The sequence below is a fragment of the Oncorhynchus tshawytscha genome, linkage group LG26, assembly GCF_018296145.1.
Source record: "Oncorhynchus tshawytscha isolate Ot180627B linkage group LG26, Otsh_v2.0, whole genome shotgun sequence".
Classification (NCBI taxonomy): domain Eukaryota; kingdom Metazoa; phylum Chordata; class Actinopteri; order Salmoniformes; family Salmonidae; genus Oncorhynchus; species Oncorhynchus tshawytscha.
Window position 1 is genome coordinate 22,842,819 of NC_056454.1, and position 18,186 is coordinate 22,861,004.

Consider the following 18,186-nt stretch of genomic DNA (forward strand, 5'->3'; position numbering starts at 1 on the left):
GTGTATTCATGGGTGCCACTGCAGTAGCGTGTATTCATGGGTGCCACTGCAGTAGAGGCGCGTATTCATGGGTGCCACTGCAGTAGCGTGTATTCATGGGTGCCACTGCAGTAGCGTCTATTCATGGGTGCCACTGCAGTAGCGCGTATTCATGGGTGCCACTGCAGTAGCGTGTATTCATGGGTGCCACTGCAGTAGCGTGCCACTCTATTCATGGGTGCCACTGCAGTAGCGTGTATTCATGGGTGCCACTGCAGTAGCGCGTATTCATGGGTGCCACTGCAGTAGCGTGTATTCATGGGTGCCACTGCAGTAGCGTGTATTCATGGGTGCCACTGCAGTAGCGTCTATTCATGGGTGCCACTGCAGTAGCGTGTATTCATGGGTGCCACTGCAGTAGCGCTATTCTGGGTTCATGGGTGCCACTGCAGTAGCGTCTATTCATGGGTGCCACTGCAGTAGCGTGTATTCATGGGTGCCACTGCAGTAGCGTGTATTCATGGGTGCCACTGCAGTAGCGTGTATTCATGGGTGCCACTGCAGTAGCGTGTATTCATGGGTGCCACTTCATGGGTGCCACTGCAGTAGCGTGTATTCATGGGTGCCACTGCAGTAGCGTGTATTCATGGGTGCCACTGCAGTAGCGTGTATTCATGGGTGCCACTGCAGTAGAGGCGCGTATTCAGAGGTATTCATGGGTGCCACTGCAGTAGCGCGTATTCATGGGTGCCACTGCAGTAGCGTGTATTCATGGGTGCCACTGCAGTAGCGTGTATTCATGGGTGCCACTGCAGTAGCGTGTCTTCATGGGTGCCACTGCAGTAGCGTGCATTCATGGGTGCCACTGCAGTAGCGTGTATTCATGGGTGCCACTGCAGTAGCGTCTATTCATGGGTGCCACTGCAGTAGCGTGTATTCATGGGTGCCACTGCAGTAGCGTGTATTCATGGGTGCCACTGCAGTAGCGTGTATTCATGGGTGCCACTGCAGTAGCGTGTATTCATGGGTGCCACTGCAGTAGCGTGTATTCATGGGTGCCACTGCAGTAGCGTGTATTCATGGGTGCCACTGCAGTAGCGTGTATTCATGGGTGCCACTGCAGTAGTGGCGTGTATTCATGGGTGCCACTGCAGTAGCGTGTATTCATGGGTGCCACTGCAGTAGCGTGTATTCATGGGTGCCACTGCAGTAGCGTGTATTCATGGGTGCCACTGCAGTAGCGTGTATTCATGGGTGCCACTGCAGTAGCGTGTATTCATGGGTGCCACTGCAGTAGCGTGTATTCATGGGTGCCACTGCAGTGGCGAGTATTCATGGGTGCCAAGGTGAGCAAGGCTTCCCCAAAAAATGGACCGAGATTTTTTTTTTTTTTTTAACAATAGTTTCTTTCGTCTCTCTGTGTTTCATACTTTTCCTTCGGTTCGCAAGGGGCTGAATGTATCTCACAGGTATAAAGCATCAGAGTGAGGGAAACAGCACCCCTCTCTGTCTCTATGTGATGCTGTCTGGTCAAAACAAGAATGACATTATATAATGTCCTCTTCACAGACGAATCAACCCAATTTGCTCAAACTTGCTACGGAAAAAAAGGGAAGAAGATCAAGAAGATTAACGAAAGCATAAAGATGTCGACAAAGAAATGTTGTTTTGTTTTAGAAATGTAACACTTTAAGAGGACTTAAGCATCGAATATATTGCAAGTTGAGGGATTTTCACAACAGTAGCCGGGCTGTAAAAAGTCTATTGTCCTGTTAATAGGAACATTCATTATTGTAACCAGAATGTCACACATCATTTCCAATTTCCAATTACTTTTAGAGTTTGGGATTTACAAATGTACGCTTTTCTTTTTAGTTACATTGTTTTAGTTCGAACGGGCTGTAACGGGCTGTAACGGGCTGTAACGGACTGTAACGGGCTGTAACGGGCTGTAACGGGCTGTAACAGGCTGTATCGGGCTGTAACGGGCTGTAACGGGCTGTAATGGACTGTAACGGGCTGTAATGGACTGTAACGGGCTGTAACGGGCTGTAACGGGCTGTAACGGGCTGTAACAGGCTGTAACCGACTGTAACGGGCTGTATCGGGCTGTATCGGGCTGTAGCGGGCTGTAACGGACTGTAACGGACTGTAACGGACTATAAACGGACTAACGGACTGTAGCGGGCTGTAACTGACTAACGGGCTGTAACGGACTGTAACGGGCTGTAACGGACTGTAACGGGCTGTAACGGACTGTAACGGACTATAAACGGACTAACGGACTGTAACGGACTAACGGGCTGTAATGGACTGTAACGGGCTGTAACGGACTGTAACGGACTGTAACGGACTAATGGACTGTAACGGACTGTAACGGGCTGTAACGGACTGTAACGGGCTGTAACGGACTGTAACGGGCTGTAACGGACTGTAACGGGCTGTAACGGACTGTAAAGGGCTGTAACGGACTGTAACGGGCTGTAACGGACTGTAACGGGCTGTAACGGACTGTAACGGGCTGTAACGGACTGTAACGGGCTGTAACGGGCTGTAACGACTGTAACGGGCTGTATCGGGCTGTATCGGGCGGGCTGTAACGGACTGTAACGGACTGTAACGGACTGTAACGGACTATAAACGGACTAACGGACTGTAGCGGGCTGTAACTGACTAACGGGCTGTAACGGACTGTAACGGACTAACGGGCTGTAATGGACTGTAACGGGCTGTAACCGACTGTAACGGGCTGTATCGGGCTGTATCGGGCTGTAGCGGGCTGTAACGGACTGTAACGGACTATAAACGGACTAACGGACTGTAGCGGGCTGTAACTGACTAACGGGCTGTAACGGACTGTAACGGGCTGTAACGGACTGTAACGGGCTGTAACGGACTGTAACGGACTATAAACGGACTAACGGACTGTAACGGACTAACGGGCTGTAATGGACTGTAACGGGCTGTAACGGACTGTAACGGACTAATGGACTGTAACGGACTGTAACGGGCTGTAACGGACTGTAACGGGCTGTAACGGACTGTAACGGGCTGTAACGGACTGTAACGGGCTGTAACGGACTGTAAAGGGCTGTAACGGGCTGTAAAGGGCTGTAACGGACTGTAACGGGCTGTATCGGGCTGTAGCGGGCTGTAACGGGCTGTAACGGACTGTAACGACTGTAACGGACTGTAACGGACTATAAACGGACTAACGGACTGTAAGCGGGCTGTAACTGACTAACGGGCTGTAACGGACTGTAACGGGCTGTAACGGACTGTAACGGGCTGTAACGGACTGTAACGGACTATAAACGGACTAACGGACTGTAACGGACTAACGGGCTGTAATGGACTGTAACGGGCTGTAACGGACTGTAACGGACTAATGGACTGTAACGGACTGTAACGGGCTGTAACGGACTGTAACGGGCTGTAACGGACTGTAACGGGCTGTAACGGACTGTAACGGGCTGTAACGGACTGTAAAGGACTGTAACGGACTGTAACGGGCTGTAACGGACTGTAACGGGCTGTAACGGACTGTAACGGGCTGTAACGGACTGTAACGGGCTGTAACGGGCTGTAACCGACTGTAACGGGCTGTATCGGGCTGTAGCGGGCTGTAACGGACTGTAACGGACTGTAACGGACTGTAACGGACTATAAACGGACTAACGGACTGTAGCGGGCTGTAACGGACTGTAACGACTAACGGGCTGTAACGGACTGTAACGGACTAACGGGCTGTAATGGACTGTAACGGGCTGTAACGGACTGTAACGGACTAATGGACTGTAACGGACTGTAACGGGCTGTAACGGACTGTAACGGGCTGTAACGGACTGTAACGGGCTGTAACGGACTGTAACGGACTGTAACGACTGGCTGTAACGGGCTGTAACGGACTGTAAAGGGCTGTAACGGACTGTAACGGGCTGTAACGGGCTGCAACGGACTGTAACGGGCTGTAACGGGCTGTAACGGGCTGTAACGGGCTGTAACGGACTGTAACGGGCTGTAACGGGCTGTAACGGGCTGTAACCGACTGTAACGGGCTGTAACGGGCTGTAACGGGCTGTAACCGACTGTAACGGGCTGTATCGGGCTGTAGCGGGCTGTAACGGACTGTAACAGACTGTAACGGACTATAAACGGACTAACGGGCTGTAATGGACTGTAACGGGCTGTAACGGACTGTAACGGACTAATGGACTGTAACGGACTGTAACGGGCTGTAACGGACTGTAACGGGCTGTAACGGACTGTAACGGACTGTAACGGACTGTAACGGGCTGTAATGGACTGTAACGGGCTGTAACGGGCTGTAACGGACTGTAAAGGGCTGTAACGGACTGTAACGGGCTGTAACGGACTGTAACGGGCTGTAACGGACTGTAACGGGCTGTAACGGGCTGTAACGGGCTGTAACGGGCTGTAACGGACTGTAACGGGCTGTAACGGACTGTAACGGGCTGTAACGGGCTGTAACGGACTGTAACGGGCTGTAACGGGCTGTAACGGGCTGTAACGGGCTGTAACGGACTGTAACGGGCTGTAACGGGCTGTACGGACTGTAACGGGCTGTAACGGACTGTAACGGGCTGTAACGGGCTGTAACGGGCTGTAACGGACTGTAACGGGCTGTAACGGACTAACGGGCTGTAACGGACTGTAACGGACTAATGGACTGTAACGGACTGTAACGGGCTGTAACGGACTGTAACGGACTAACGGGCTGTAACGGACTAACGGACTGTAACGGACTAACGGACTGTAACGGACTGTAACGGGCTGTAACGGACTGTAACTGACTAACGGGCTGTAACGGACTGTAACGGACTAACGGGCTGTAACGGACTGTAACGGGCTGTAACGGACTGTAACGGACTAACGGGCTGTAACGGACTGTAACGGACTAACGGGCTGTAACGGACTGTAACGTTCGTCGTCCTCGTCTGAGGAGGAGTAGGAGAGATCGGACCAACATGCAGCGTGGAAGTGTCCATGTTAATTTATTCAACAGAACACAAAAACAAAATAACAACGGCGAATGAAACGAAACAGTTCTGAAAGGTGACATACAACTAAACAGAAAACAGTCACCCACAAAACACAGGTGGGAAAAGGCTCCCTAAGTATGATTCTCAATCAGAGACAATGAACGACACCTGCTTCTGATTGAGAACCATACCAGGCCAGACACATAAAGACAACCTAGAAAAACGAACATAGACTGCCCACTCCAACTCACGCCCTGACCATACTAACACAAAGACAAACTAAAGGATCTAGGGTCAGAACGTGACATGGGCAGACTTTTTTTCCTTTAAATAATTGTTTTATGTAGAATGCTACATTTTTGATCTGTTGCAATTGTAAATAGGATGATGAAATAATGAAATAAATCCTACTTCTATTAGGCTGTTAAGCCTTATAGCCTATATCAGCCAGTTAAGTTATTTTAAATAGGTTTAGGCTCCAAATAAATAGACTCCAATTAAGCCCTCTTGTTGTCAAATTAAAATGAAGATTTTTGTTGAAATGAATTGCTCGACTGGTGTAGGTTTTCTCCAAGTGTACAAATATTTGGGTGTGTGGGTTGATGATGAGCTGAGCTTCACTGTGCATGTAGAGAACTGGATAAGGAAGCTCAAGCTGAAAATAGGTTTTTATTACCGGCATAAGGTTTGTTGTTCTTTGGAGGCCAGGAAGGAGCTGGTACGATGTACATTACTGGCGGTTTTAGATTGTAGTGATGTTATATATATATGCAGGCCTCAGCCACGACCCTGAGACCACTTGATTCAGTGTATCACACAGCCCTCAGGTTCATTACAAATCAGAAACGTCTAACACATCATTGTGATCTCTACAGCACTGTTGGCTGGTCGTCATTGACCTTGCGTAGGCTTAAACACTGGTATTCCCTAATTATTAAGGCCATATTGGGTTAAATGCCATTTCATCTCTGTTCTTTTTTAGTCAGGTTGGTAAATAAATATAAATTACGGTCCCATTCTCATTTGCTTCTAACAGAACCAAAAACTAGAACAGGTCATGGTAGAAATAGTTTTAGTTACTCAGCTCCGTGGTCCTGGAATTCTCTCCTGAACATTTTAAAATGTGATGATCTAGTTTCGTTGGTGGAGTTTAAACACTTGATCGATGTATATATCACAGAAGAGTGTAAATGTCTTTAGGACAGCTGTTTTTAGTCAAGATGTTTGTGTTTTTAAACGTAAAAGGTTTTTGTTGTACTGTATGTGTGTTTATAGTTTTGTTTAATGTTGTGTTAGTGTGTGTAAGTTGTTTTGTCTGAAACGTTGTTCCCCCTGCTGCTATTGGACCAGGTCTCTCTTGGAAAAGAGATGTTACCTCACTGAGAAAAACCTGAATAAATAAACATAACATTTAAAATAAAATAAAATTAAACATGGTGTGTAACACTTGCATAGCTATATTTTCACCACCAGACACTGTTTACCTCCTATTGATTGCGCTGCAGTTGCCGCTAGTTACCAAACCTGGATGACGCTGGACCAAATGTGCACCGCCCTATGGCACTCCCAATCACGGTCGGATGTGATACATTAATGATGTGGCTCTTGCTGCTGGTGATTCTCTGATCCACCTCTATGCAGACAACACCATTCTGTATACTTCTGGCCCTTCTTTGGACACTGTGTTAACAACCCTCCAGATGAGCTTCAATGCCATACAACTCCCCTTCCGTGGCCTCCAACTGCTCTTAAATACAAGTAAAACTAAATGTATGCTCTTCAACCGATCGCTGTTTGCACCCGTCCGTCTAGCATCACTACTTTGGATGATTCTAACTTAGAAAATGTGGACAACTGCAAATACCTGGGTGTCTGGTTAGACTGTAAACTCTCCTTCCAGACTCACATTAAGCATCTCCAATCCAAAATTAAATCTAGAATCGGCTTACTATATCGCAACAAAGCCTCCTTCACTCATGCTGCCAAACATACCCTCGTAAAACTGACCATCCAACCGATCCTCGACTTCAGTGATGTCATTTACAAAATAGCCTTCAATACTCTACTCAGCAAACTGGATGTAGTTTATCACAGTGCCATCTGTTTTGTTACCAAAGCCCCATATACTACCCACCATTGCGACCTGTATGCTCTCGTTGGCTGGCCCTCGCTTCATATTCGTCGCCAAACCCACTAGCTCCAGGTCATCTATAAGTCTTTGCTAGGTAAAGCCCCACCTTGTCTCAGCACACTGGTCACCATATCAACACCCACCCGTAGCACACGCTCCAGCAGGTATATCTCACTGGTCACCATAGCAACACCCACCCGTAGCACACGCTCCAGCAGGTATATTTCACTGGTCATCCCCAAAGCCAACACTTCCTTTGGCCACCTTTCCTTCCAATTCTCTGCTGCCATTGACTGGAAGAATTGCAAAAATCACTGAAGCTGGAGTCTTATATCTCCCTCACTAACTTTAAGCATCAGCTGTCAGAGGTAGATTGCACCTGTACATAGCCCATCTGTAGGTAGCCCACCCAACTACCTCATCCCCATATTGTTAGTTATTTACTTTTGCTCCTTTGCACCCCAGTATCTCTATGCGCATTCATCTTCTGCACATCTATCACTCCAGTGTTGAATTGCTAAATTGTAAATATTTCACCACTATGGCCTATTTTTGCCTTACCTCCCTAATCCTACTACATTTGCACACACTGTAGGTAGATTTGTTCTGTTGTGTTATTGACTGTAGTTTTATTTATTCCATGTGTAACTCTGTGTTGTTGTTTGTGTCACACTGCTCTGCTTTATCTTGTCACAGTTGTAAATGAGAACTTGTTCTCAACTGGCCTACCTGGTTAAATAAAGGTGAAATATATATATAAATATATATATATATAGGTATATTTTTTAATACAGCCTGTGAACCAGGGGTAAAGACTCTTTCACTGAGATACAGTGACTTTGTGCTGCCAGAAGTCATGACCAATATATATTTATTTATTTATTTATCTTAATGAACATTAACCGTGTGTAGGTAGATGCGTGTGTAGGTAGATGCGTGTGTAGGTAGATGCGTGTGTAGGTAGATGCGTGTGTAGGTAGATGCGTGTGTAGGTAGATGCGTGTGTAGGTAGATGCGTGTGTAGGGTGATGCGTGTGTAGGTAGATGCGTGTGTAGGTAGATGCGTGTGTAGGTAGATGCGTGTGTAGGTAGATGCGTGTGTAGGTAGATGCGTGTGTAGGTAGATGCGTGTGTAGGTAGATGCGTGTGTAGGTAGATGCGTGTGTAGGTAGATGCGTGTGTAGGTAGATGCGTGTGTAGGTAGATGCGTGTGTAGGTAGATGTGTGTGTAGGTAGATGTGGAAAGACGGAAAGATACAAATGATTTGTTGCAAGTTGGGGGATTTCAAACCTAGCTCAAGTTGGGGGGGGATTTCACACCTAGTTCAAGTTGGGGAGGGGGATTTCACACCTAGTTCAAGTTGGGGAGGGGGATTTCACACCTAGCTCAAGTTGGGGGGGGGAGGGGGGATTTCACACCTAGCTCAAGTTGGGGTGGGGGGGATTTCACACCTAGCTCAAGTTGGGGGGGGGGGGATTTCACACCTAGCTCAAGTTGGTTGGGGGGGGATTTCACACCTAGCTCAAGTTGGGGAGGGGGATTTCACACCTAGCTCAAGTTGGGGAGGGGGGGGATTTCACACCTAGCTCAAGTTGGGGGGGGGGATTTCACACCTAGCTCAAGTTGGGGGGGGGAATTTCACACCTAGCTCAAGTTGGGGGGATTTCACACCTAGCTCATGTTGGGGGATTTCACACATAGCTCAAGTTGGGGGATTTCACACCTAGGGGGGGGGGATTTCACACCTAGCTCAAGTTGGGGGGTTTCACACCTAGCTCAAGTTGGGGGGGATTTCACACCTAGCTCATGTTGGGGGTTTCACACCTAGCTCAAGTTGGGGGGAATTTCACACCTAGCTCAAGTTGGGGGGGATTTCACACCTAGCTCAAGTTGGGGGGATTTCACACCTAGATCATGTTGGGGGGGTTTCACACCAAGCTCAAGTTAGGGAGGGGGGTTTCACACCTAGCTCAAGTTGGGGGGATTTCACACCTAGCTCAAGTTGGGGGGATTTCACACTTAGCTCAAGTTGGGGGATTCACACCAAGCTCAAGTTAGGGGGGGGTTTCACACCTAGCTCAAGTTGGGGGGATTTCACACCTAGCTCAAGTTGGGGGGGATTTCACACTTAGCTCAAGTTGGGGGGATTCACACCTAGCTCAAGTTGGGGGATTTCACACCTAGCTCAAGTTGGGGGGTTCACACCTAGCTGGGGAAGGGGGGTTTCACACCTAGCTCTGGCGGGGGATTCACACCTAGCTCAATTTGGGGGGGGATTTCACACCTAGTTCAAGTTAAAGATTCCAATTGATAGTGTTTTTAGCCACAATCGGCCCCAACCCCAATTTAAACATTTGGGCACAGGCCATAGCCTGCTGGACTTCAGGCTAGAATGTTAAGGGTTCAAAGCCTGCTCCCTGCTTGTTTCATTACATTATTATTACATTATTATGCATTATCTCAGAGTGAATAGCCTGGATTGTTACTCCCATCTAGTTCCTCACTCTTTTCCACGCATCATTTTCTCTGCCTGAGTGGCTCGCTTGTAGGCGTGCTGGCAGGATGTACTGTTTTTTATTCTGTATATATGAATTACTGTTCCGGCTTTCTTCCGTCGAAGGAGAGTCGGACCAAAATGCAGCGTGGTTAGTTCGATACATGTTTAATGAAATAAATACGAACAATACAAAAACAACAAACGGAAATGTGAAAACCTATACAGCCTATCTGGTGACAACTAACACAGAGACAGGAACAATCACCCACAAACACACAGTGAAACCCAGGCTACCTAAATATGGTTCCCAATCAGAGACAACGAGAATCACCTGACTCTGATTGAGAACCTCAGGCAGCCATAGACTATGCTAGACACCCCTACTCAGCCACAATCCCAAAACCTACGAAAAAAAACCATACATAAACACAACACAAAATAAACCCATGTCACACCCTGGCCTGACCAAATAAATATAGAAAACACAAAATACTAAGACCAGGGCGTGACAGAACCCCCAAGGTGCGGACTCCCGGCCGCACACTAAAACCCATAGGGGAGGGTCCGGGTGGGCGTCTGTCCACGGTGGCGGCTCCGGCTCGGGACGTGGACCCCACTCCAACCAAGTCTTAGTCGCCCTGTAACGCGTCCTTAAATTGGCGACCCTCGCCGCCGACCTAGGCCTAATAACCCTCACCAAGGACCCCACTGGACTGAGGGGCAGCTCGGGACTGAGGTGGAAGCTCGGGACTGAGGGGAAGCTCGGGACTGAGGGGAAGCTCGGGACTGAGGGGAAGCTCAGCACTGAGGGGAAGCCCAGCACTGAGGGGAAGCCCAGCACTGAGGGGAAGCTCAGCACTGAGAGGAAGCTCAGGCAGGTAGTTGGATCCGGCAGATCCTGGCTGACTGGCGGATCTGGAAGAGTCTGGCTGACTGGCAGATCTGGAAGAGTCTGGTTGACTGGCAGATCTGGAAGAGTCTGGCTGACTGGCAGTCTGGAAGAGTCTGGCTGACAGGCAGATCTGGAAGAGTCTGGCTGACTGGTGGATCCTGGCAGACTGGCGGATCTGGCTCCATGCAGACTGACATCTCTGGCTGCACCATGCAGACTGACATCTCTGGCTGCTCCATGCAGACTGACAGCTCTGGCTGCTCCATGCAGACTGACAGCTCTGGCTGCTCCATGCAGACTGGCAGCTCAGGCTGCTCCATGCAGACTGGCAGCTCTGGCTGCTCCATGCAGACTGGCAGCTCTGGCTGCTCCATGCAGACTGGCGGCTCTGGCTGCTCCATGCAGACTGACAGCTCTGGCTGCTCCATGCAGGCTGGCGGCTCAGGCTGCTCCATGCAGGCTGGCAGCTCAGGCTGCTCCATGCAGGCTGGCAGCTCAGGCTGCTCCATGCAGGCTGGCAGCTCAGGCTGCTCCATGCAGGCTGGCAGCTCTGGCTGCGCTGAACAGGCAGGAGACTCCAGCAGCGCTGTAGAGGAGGAAGGCTCTGGCAGCGCTGAACAGGCGGGAGACTCCGGCAGTGCAGGAGAGGAGGAAAGCTCTGGCTGCGCTGAACAGGCGGGAGGCTCCGACAGCGCTAAACAGGTGGGAGACTCCGACAGCACTGGAGAGGAGAAAGGCTCTGGCTGCGCTGAACAGGCGAGGCGCACTGAAGGCCTGGTGCGTGGTGCTGGAACTGGTGGTACTGGACCGAGGACACGCACAGGAAGCCTGGTGCGGGGAGCTGCCACCGGAGAACTGGTGTGTGAAGGTGGCACAGGATGGACCGGACCGTGAAGGTGTACTGGAGAGCCTGAGAGCAGGACTGGCACAGGACGTGCAAGGCTAGGTAGGTACACAGGAGGCCTAGTGCGTGAGGCTGGCACACTCTTCACCAGCCGACTAACACACACCTCAGGACGAGTATGGAGCGCTGACCCAGGTGCCATCAAATCCCCAACTCGCTCCGTTGGACGAATATCGTACCTAAAGCACCAAACTAGCAACTCCCTCATAACTCTCTCCTCCAATTTCCCCATTAACTCCTTCACAGTCTCTGCTTCGCTCACCTCTAACACCGGCTCTGATTCTGGTCTCCTCCTTGGCTCCTCACTATATACAGGGAGAGTTGGCTCAGGTCTGACTCCTGACTCTGCCACTCTCTCCCTGAGCCCCCCAATACATTTTGGGGCTGACTCTCTGTCTTCCGTCCGCGCCGCCATGCTTGCTTCACCAACACCATTCTCCGATAACCTGCTTCGCACTGCTCCAGCGAATCCCAGGCGGGCTCCGGCACTTTCTCTGGGTCGACAGCCCACCTGTCTATTTCCTCCCAAGTAGTGTAGTCCCGATATTGTTGCTCCTGCTGCCGCTGTTGCTTCTCCTCATACCAGCGCCTCTCAGCTCTCGCCGCCTCCAGTTCTTCTTTGGGGCGGCGATATTCTCCAGGCTGATCCCAGGGTCCTTCTCCGAACAATTCATCCTCCCATGTCCATTCCTCTCTTTGTTGCATCTGCTATCGCTGCCTGTCACCATGCTGCTTGGTCCAGTTGTGGTGGATGATTCTGTTCCGGCTTTCTTCCGTTGAAGGAGAGTCGGACCAAAATGCAGCGTGGTTAGTTCGATACATGTTTAATGAAATAAATACGAACAATACAAAAACAACAAACGGAAATGTGAAAACCTATACAGCCTATCTGGTGACAACTAACACAGAGACAGGAACAATCACCCACAAACACACAGTGAAACCCAGGCTACCTAAATATGGTTCCCAATCAGAGACAACGAGAATCACCTGACTCTGATTGAGAACCGTCTCAGGCAGCCATAGACTATGCTAGACACCCCAACTCAGCCACAATCCCAAAACCTACGAAAAAAACCCCATACATAAACACAACACAAAAATAAACCCATGTCACACCCTGGCCTGACCAAATAAATTTAGAAAACACAAAATACTAAGACCAGGGCGTGACAATTACAGATCAGCCTTTACTTAAATCATGTTTCTAGTCTATTGCATAGTTACAATGTGTAATCGTTGATGTCCCAAGAGCAGGACCACGCTGCGTTTTGGTCCGCCTCTCCTTCAACAGAAGAAAGCCGTGACAGATGTCCCAGGAGCAGGAGTGGTAAAACGCTGCTGAAGTGTATAATTGTTACACATCATTCAATGAATGGAGTTTGATACACCTGGTATTGGATATGACTGAGAGAGAAAAAACACTTGCTAAATAGGGATTTTTGTCAATTAACTTTATGACAAAAAAAAATATGCACAATCGTTTGTCTCTAAAATTAACTAACATATTCCTCTCATTTGTACTTTTTTTTTGCTTGTCTCGTTATGACGTTATAATGACGTAAATTTGCTTCCACCATGATGTTTTGTCAGCCATCTTTGCTGAAGAAAGTCATCAGGGCTGGTTCGTGTCAAATTCGTCATTGGAACCACTCGATATGATTGGTCATATAAAAACCTTGGGACCTAAATGCATGAGTGAGTGCTCTATAACTCCCCCTGGTGGTGGTCTGGAGCCGTGACACTGGGTACCTCTAACTCCCCCTTGTGGTGGTCTGGAGCGTGATGCTGGGTAACTCCCCCTGGTGGTGGTCTGGAGCCGTGACACTGGGTACTCTAACTCCCCTTGTGGTGGTCTGGAGCTGTGATGCTGGGTACCTCTAACTCCCCCTGGTGGTGGTCTGGAGCCGTGATGTGACACTGGTGGGTCTGGAGCCGTGACACTTACCTCTTACCCCCTTGTGGTGGTCTGGAGCCGTGATGCTGGGTGTGGTGGTCTGGAGCCTGAACTAACCCCCTGGTGGTGGTCTGGAGCAATGCCGCAGTGACGCTGGGTAACTCGAAGTCCCGTGGTGTAAGCTCGCAACTTTTAAAGGAGGAACCACTGTAGCTAAAATGTTCCCTTTCCTAAATTAGCAATGGCTAATAGGGAGATAGGGATTTGAACTTGTGGTTTTACTTAATTCTCCGTACTATAATGGCGATCCTGATCCAACCATTAATTCATACATTGTTGTGCCCCTGACCTGAGAGGATGGAAGTTCAATATGTAGCTAGATGTAGTAACGCTAGACTAATGTTATCTAGCTAACGTTGCCCATGAATGGAAGTTAGGCTAGGTAGCCTAAGCATTTTAGCAAGGTAGCCTAGGACAACAAAAAATACAAGTGTGTACTGTATGACAGAGTGATAGACAGTGTACTGTATAACAGAGTGATAGATGTGTACTGTATAACAGAGTGATAGATCGTGTACTGTATAACAGAGTGATAGACAGTGTACTGTATAACAGAGTGATAGACAGTGTACTGTATAACAGAGTGATAGACTGATTCATCAACATGAAAAGTGATAGGATGTCATTGGTGTTTCTGTATAACAGGATGAGTCAACTTTTTCATTTCGAAACATCCACACACACACACACACACACACACACACACACACACACACACACTACAAGTAGGATGACACAACAGGTTTTTCACACACACACACACACACACCACATAAACACACATACATACACACACACATACACACACACACACACACACACACACACACACACACACACACACACACACACACACACACACACACATACACACACACACACACACACACACATTCACATAAACACACATACCACACACACACATCCACACATCCACCACACACACACACACACACACACACACACACACACACACACACACACACACACACACACACACACACACACACACACACACACACACACACACACACACACACACACACACACACACACACATACACACACACATACACACAATACATACACACATAAATAGCGACTGTGGTTTTCTGCACATAGGCGGCGTTGTTGCCCTGGCCTACAAGCCCTCAGTCCAGCCTCTCTCAGCCTATTGCGGACAGTCTGAGCACTGATGTAGGGATTGTGCGTTCCTGGTGTAAGTTGGGTAGTTGTTGTTGCCATCTTGTAGCTGTCCTGCCGGTGTGATGTTCGGATGTACATAGTCTGCCACTGGGCGATCAGCTTTCCTGTCTCCTTGCAATTTATGGCCATGGCCACATCTGCAGTCCTCATGCCTCATTGCAGCATGCTCACGCATCTTTCTTTTGGTGTTTTTCACAGTCGGTAGAAAGGCCTCTTTAGTGTCCTAAGTTTTCATAACTGTGACCTTAATTGTCTACCATCTGTAAGTTGTTAGTGTCTTAACGATCGTTCCACAAGTGCATGTTCATTAATTGTTTATGGCTCATTGAACAAGCATGGGCAACAGTGTTTAAACCCTTTACAATGAAGATCTGTGAAGTTATTTGGATTTGAGTTTAGGGAGAGGTAAAGTGACTATGCATAGATTTTAAACAGAGAGTAACAGCAGCGTAAAATAGTCTGGGTAGCCATTTGACTAGATGTTCAGGAGTCTTAGGGCTTGGGGGTAGAAGCTGTTAAGAAGCCTTTTGGACCTCGACTTGGCGCTCCGGTACCGCTTGCCATGCGGTCACGCCCTGGTCTTAGTATTTTGTGTTGTCTTTATTATTTTGGTCAGGTCAGGGTGTGACATGGGTGAATTATGTGTTGGTTTTGTCTAGGGTTTTTTTGTAGGTCATGGGATTGTGGTTAGTGGAGTTGTCTAGAAAAGTCTATGGCTGTCTGGAGTGGTTCTCAATCAGAGGCAGGTGTTTATTATTGTCTCTGATTGGGAACCATATTTAGGCAGCCATATTCTTTGAGTGTTTTGTGGGTGATTGTTCCTGTCTCTGTGTTTGTTGCACCAGATAGGGCTGTTTCGCTTTTTCATGTTTATTGTTTTTGTATATTGTTTGTATTTATCATCTTCATTAAAGATGTATAAAGATAACCACTCTGCATTTTGGTCCTCCTCTCTTTCGATGGAAGAAAACCGTAACAACAGTCTAGTCTAGTGGTTGGAGTCTTTGACAATTTTTAGGGCCTTCCTCTGACACCGCCTGATGTAGAGGTCCTGGATGGCAGGAAGCTTGGCCCCAGTGATGTACTGGGCCGTTCGCACTACCCTCTGTAGGGCCTTCCTCTGACACCACCTGATGTAGAGGTCCTGGATGGCAGGAAGCTTGGCCCCAGTGATGTACTGGGCTGTACGCACTACCCTTTGTAGTGCCTTGCGGTCGAAGGCTGAGCAGTTGCCATACCAGGCAGTGATGCAACCAGTTCTCGATGGTGCTGTTGAACCTTTTGAGGAGCTGACGGCCAATGCCAAATCTTTTTAGTCTCCTGAGGGGGAATAGGCTTTGTCGTGACCTCTTCACGACTGTCAGTGTGTTTGGACCATATTAGTTTGTTTGTTAGCTCTCGACCTGTTCCACTACAGCCCCGTCGATGAGAATGGGGGCGTGCTCGATCCTCTTTTTCCTGTAGTCATACATACATGCAGGCACACACGCACAAAGTGGTACTCAAATGAGGGAAGTTCAGTGTTGGGGAGTAGTGAACTACACTTAGTTCAACTAGTAATTTAACTCCATTTTGCAGTAGCTTGGTGGTTGTTGAAGTAAATTCAAATCAAGGTCGTGATTAGCCATGTAGCGGTGAGGCTAACTACTGGAACTACACACTACTGTTTTACCGTGTAGCTAACTACTGGAACTACACACTACTGTTTTACCATGTAGCGGTGTAGCTAACTACTGGAACTACATACTACTGTTTTACCATGTAGCGGTGTAGCTAACTACTGGAACTACACACTACTGTTTTACCAAGTAGCGGTGTAGCTAACTACTGGAACTACACACTACTGTTTTACCATGTAGCGGTGTAGCTAACTACTGGAACTACACACTACTGTTTTACCAAGTAGCGGTGTAGCTAACTACTGGAACTACACACTACTGTTTTACCAAGTAGCAGTGTAGCTAACTACTGGAACTACACACTACTGTTTTACCAAGTAGCGGTGTAGCTAACTACTGGAACTACACACTACTGTTTTACCAAGTAGCGGTGTAGCTAACTACTGGAACTACACACTACTCAATTTGCAAAAGGAAAATACAATTTTGATGAAATAGGCAATAGTTCAGGCCTGCCTAATTCTCACTTGAAACATTGTTTATGCGATTAATTGTCAAGCCTACTCACGCTCTGGTGTTTGAAGTCAACGGGCAACTAACCACCAGCCTTGGCAATCATCATTACGCACATCTGTTCCCCATCGTTACACACACCTGGACCCCATCATTACACACACCTGGTCATCATCATTACACACACCTGGACCCCATCATTACACACACCTGGTCCCCATCATTACGCACACCTGGTCATCATCATTACACACACCTGGACCCATAATTACACACACCTGGACCCCATCAATACACACACCTGGTCCCCATCGTTACACACACCTGGACCCCATAATTACACACACCTGAACCCCATCACTACACACACCTGGAACCCATCATTACACACACCTGGACCCCATCACTACACACACCTGGAACCCATCATTACACACACCTGGACCCCATCATTACACAAACCTGGACCCCATCATTACACTCACCTGGACCCCATCATTACACACACCTGGTCATCATTATTACAGACACCTGGACCCCATCATTACACACACCTGGTCATCATCATTACACACACCTGGACCCCATCATTACACACACCTGGTCCCCATCATTACGCACACCTGTTCCCCATCGTTATACACACCTTGACCCCATCATTACACACACCTGGTCATCATCATTATACACACCTGGTCCCCATCATTACACACACCTGGACCTCATTATTACACACACCTGGACCCCATCATTACACACACCTGTTCCCCATCGTTACGCACACCTAGACCTCATTATCACATTTGATAACTCTCCCTTTAATTAGCCCTCAGTAGCCTCATTCATCAGGCAGTATTGGTTTTGGTCACGTTCAGCTTCGACTCTTTTTGTTTATCTAACTTACTTAGATAAACATTAAACTTACCTTCTGCACCTGCTTCCTGACTCCCAGAGTGGTGTGGTGTGTGTGGTGTGTGTCTGTGCGTGGGCATTCAAGCAGCCGCTCTATGGTAGTGTAGGTGGTTGTAATCATATAAAATGTTACTCCTTATCATCCCTGATACACACACAGCTACCGGGGGGGGTTCCCGGATGAGATGTTTTGAAAACCCCCGGTCAAAGTAAATGAGTTTGTGATTTGTCAGAAACCCCGGTAATCTGATGCACGGTATGGATATAAAAACTGTTGCTGTATGGGGACAATATAGCATTTGATGCTAACTTAAAAGCATAGCTACCATGTACTAACAGTATATAATTGTTGTTTCAGTTGTGGCACTGGATCTATATGTTATGCAGGTGTTTGTAATTACATAAAATACCAGGATAATATACAAGCATATGATGCTGCAATTTCTTAATAAAAGTACTGAGAGATACTGAGAGATACTGAGAGATACTGAGAGAGATATTGAGAGATATTGAGAGATACTGAGAGATACTGAAAGAGATATTGAGAGATACTGAGAGATACTGAGAGAGAT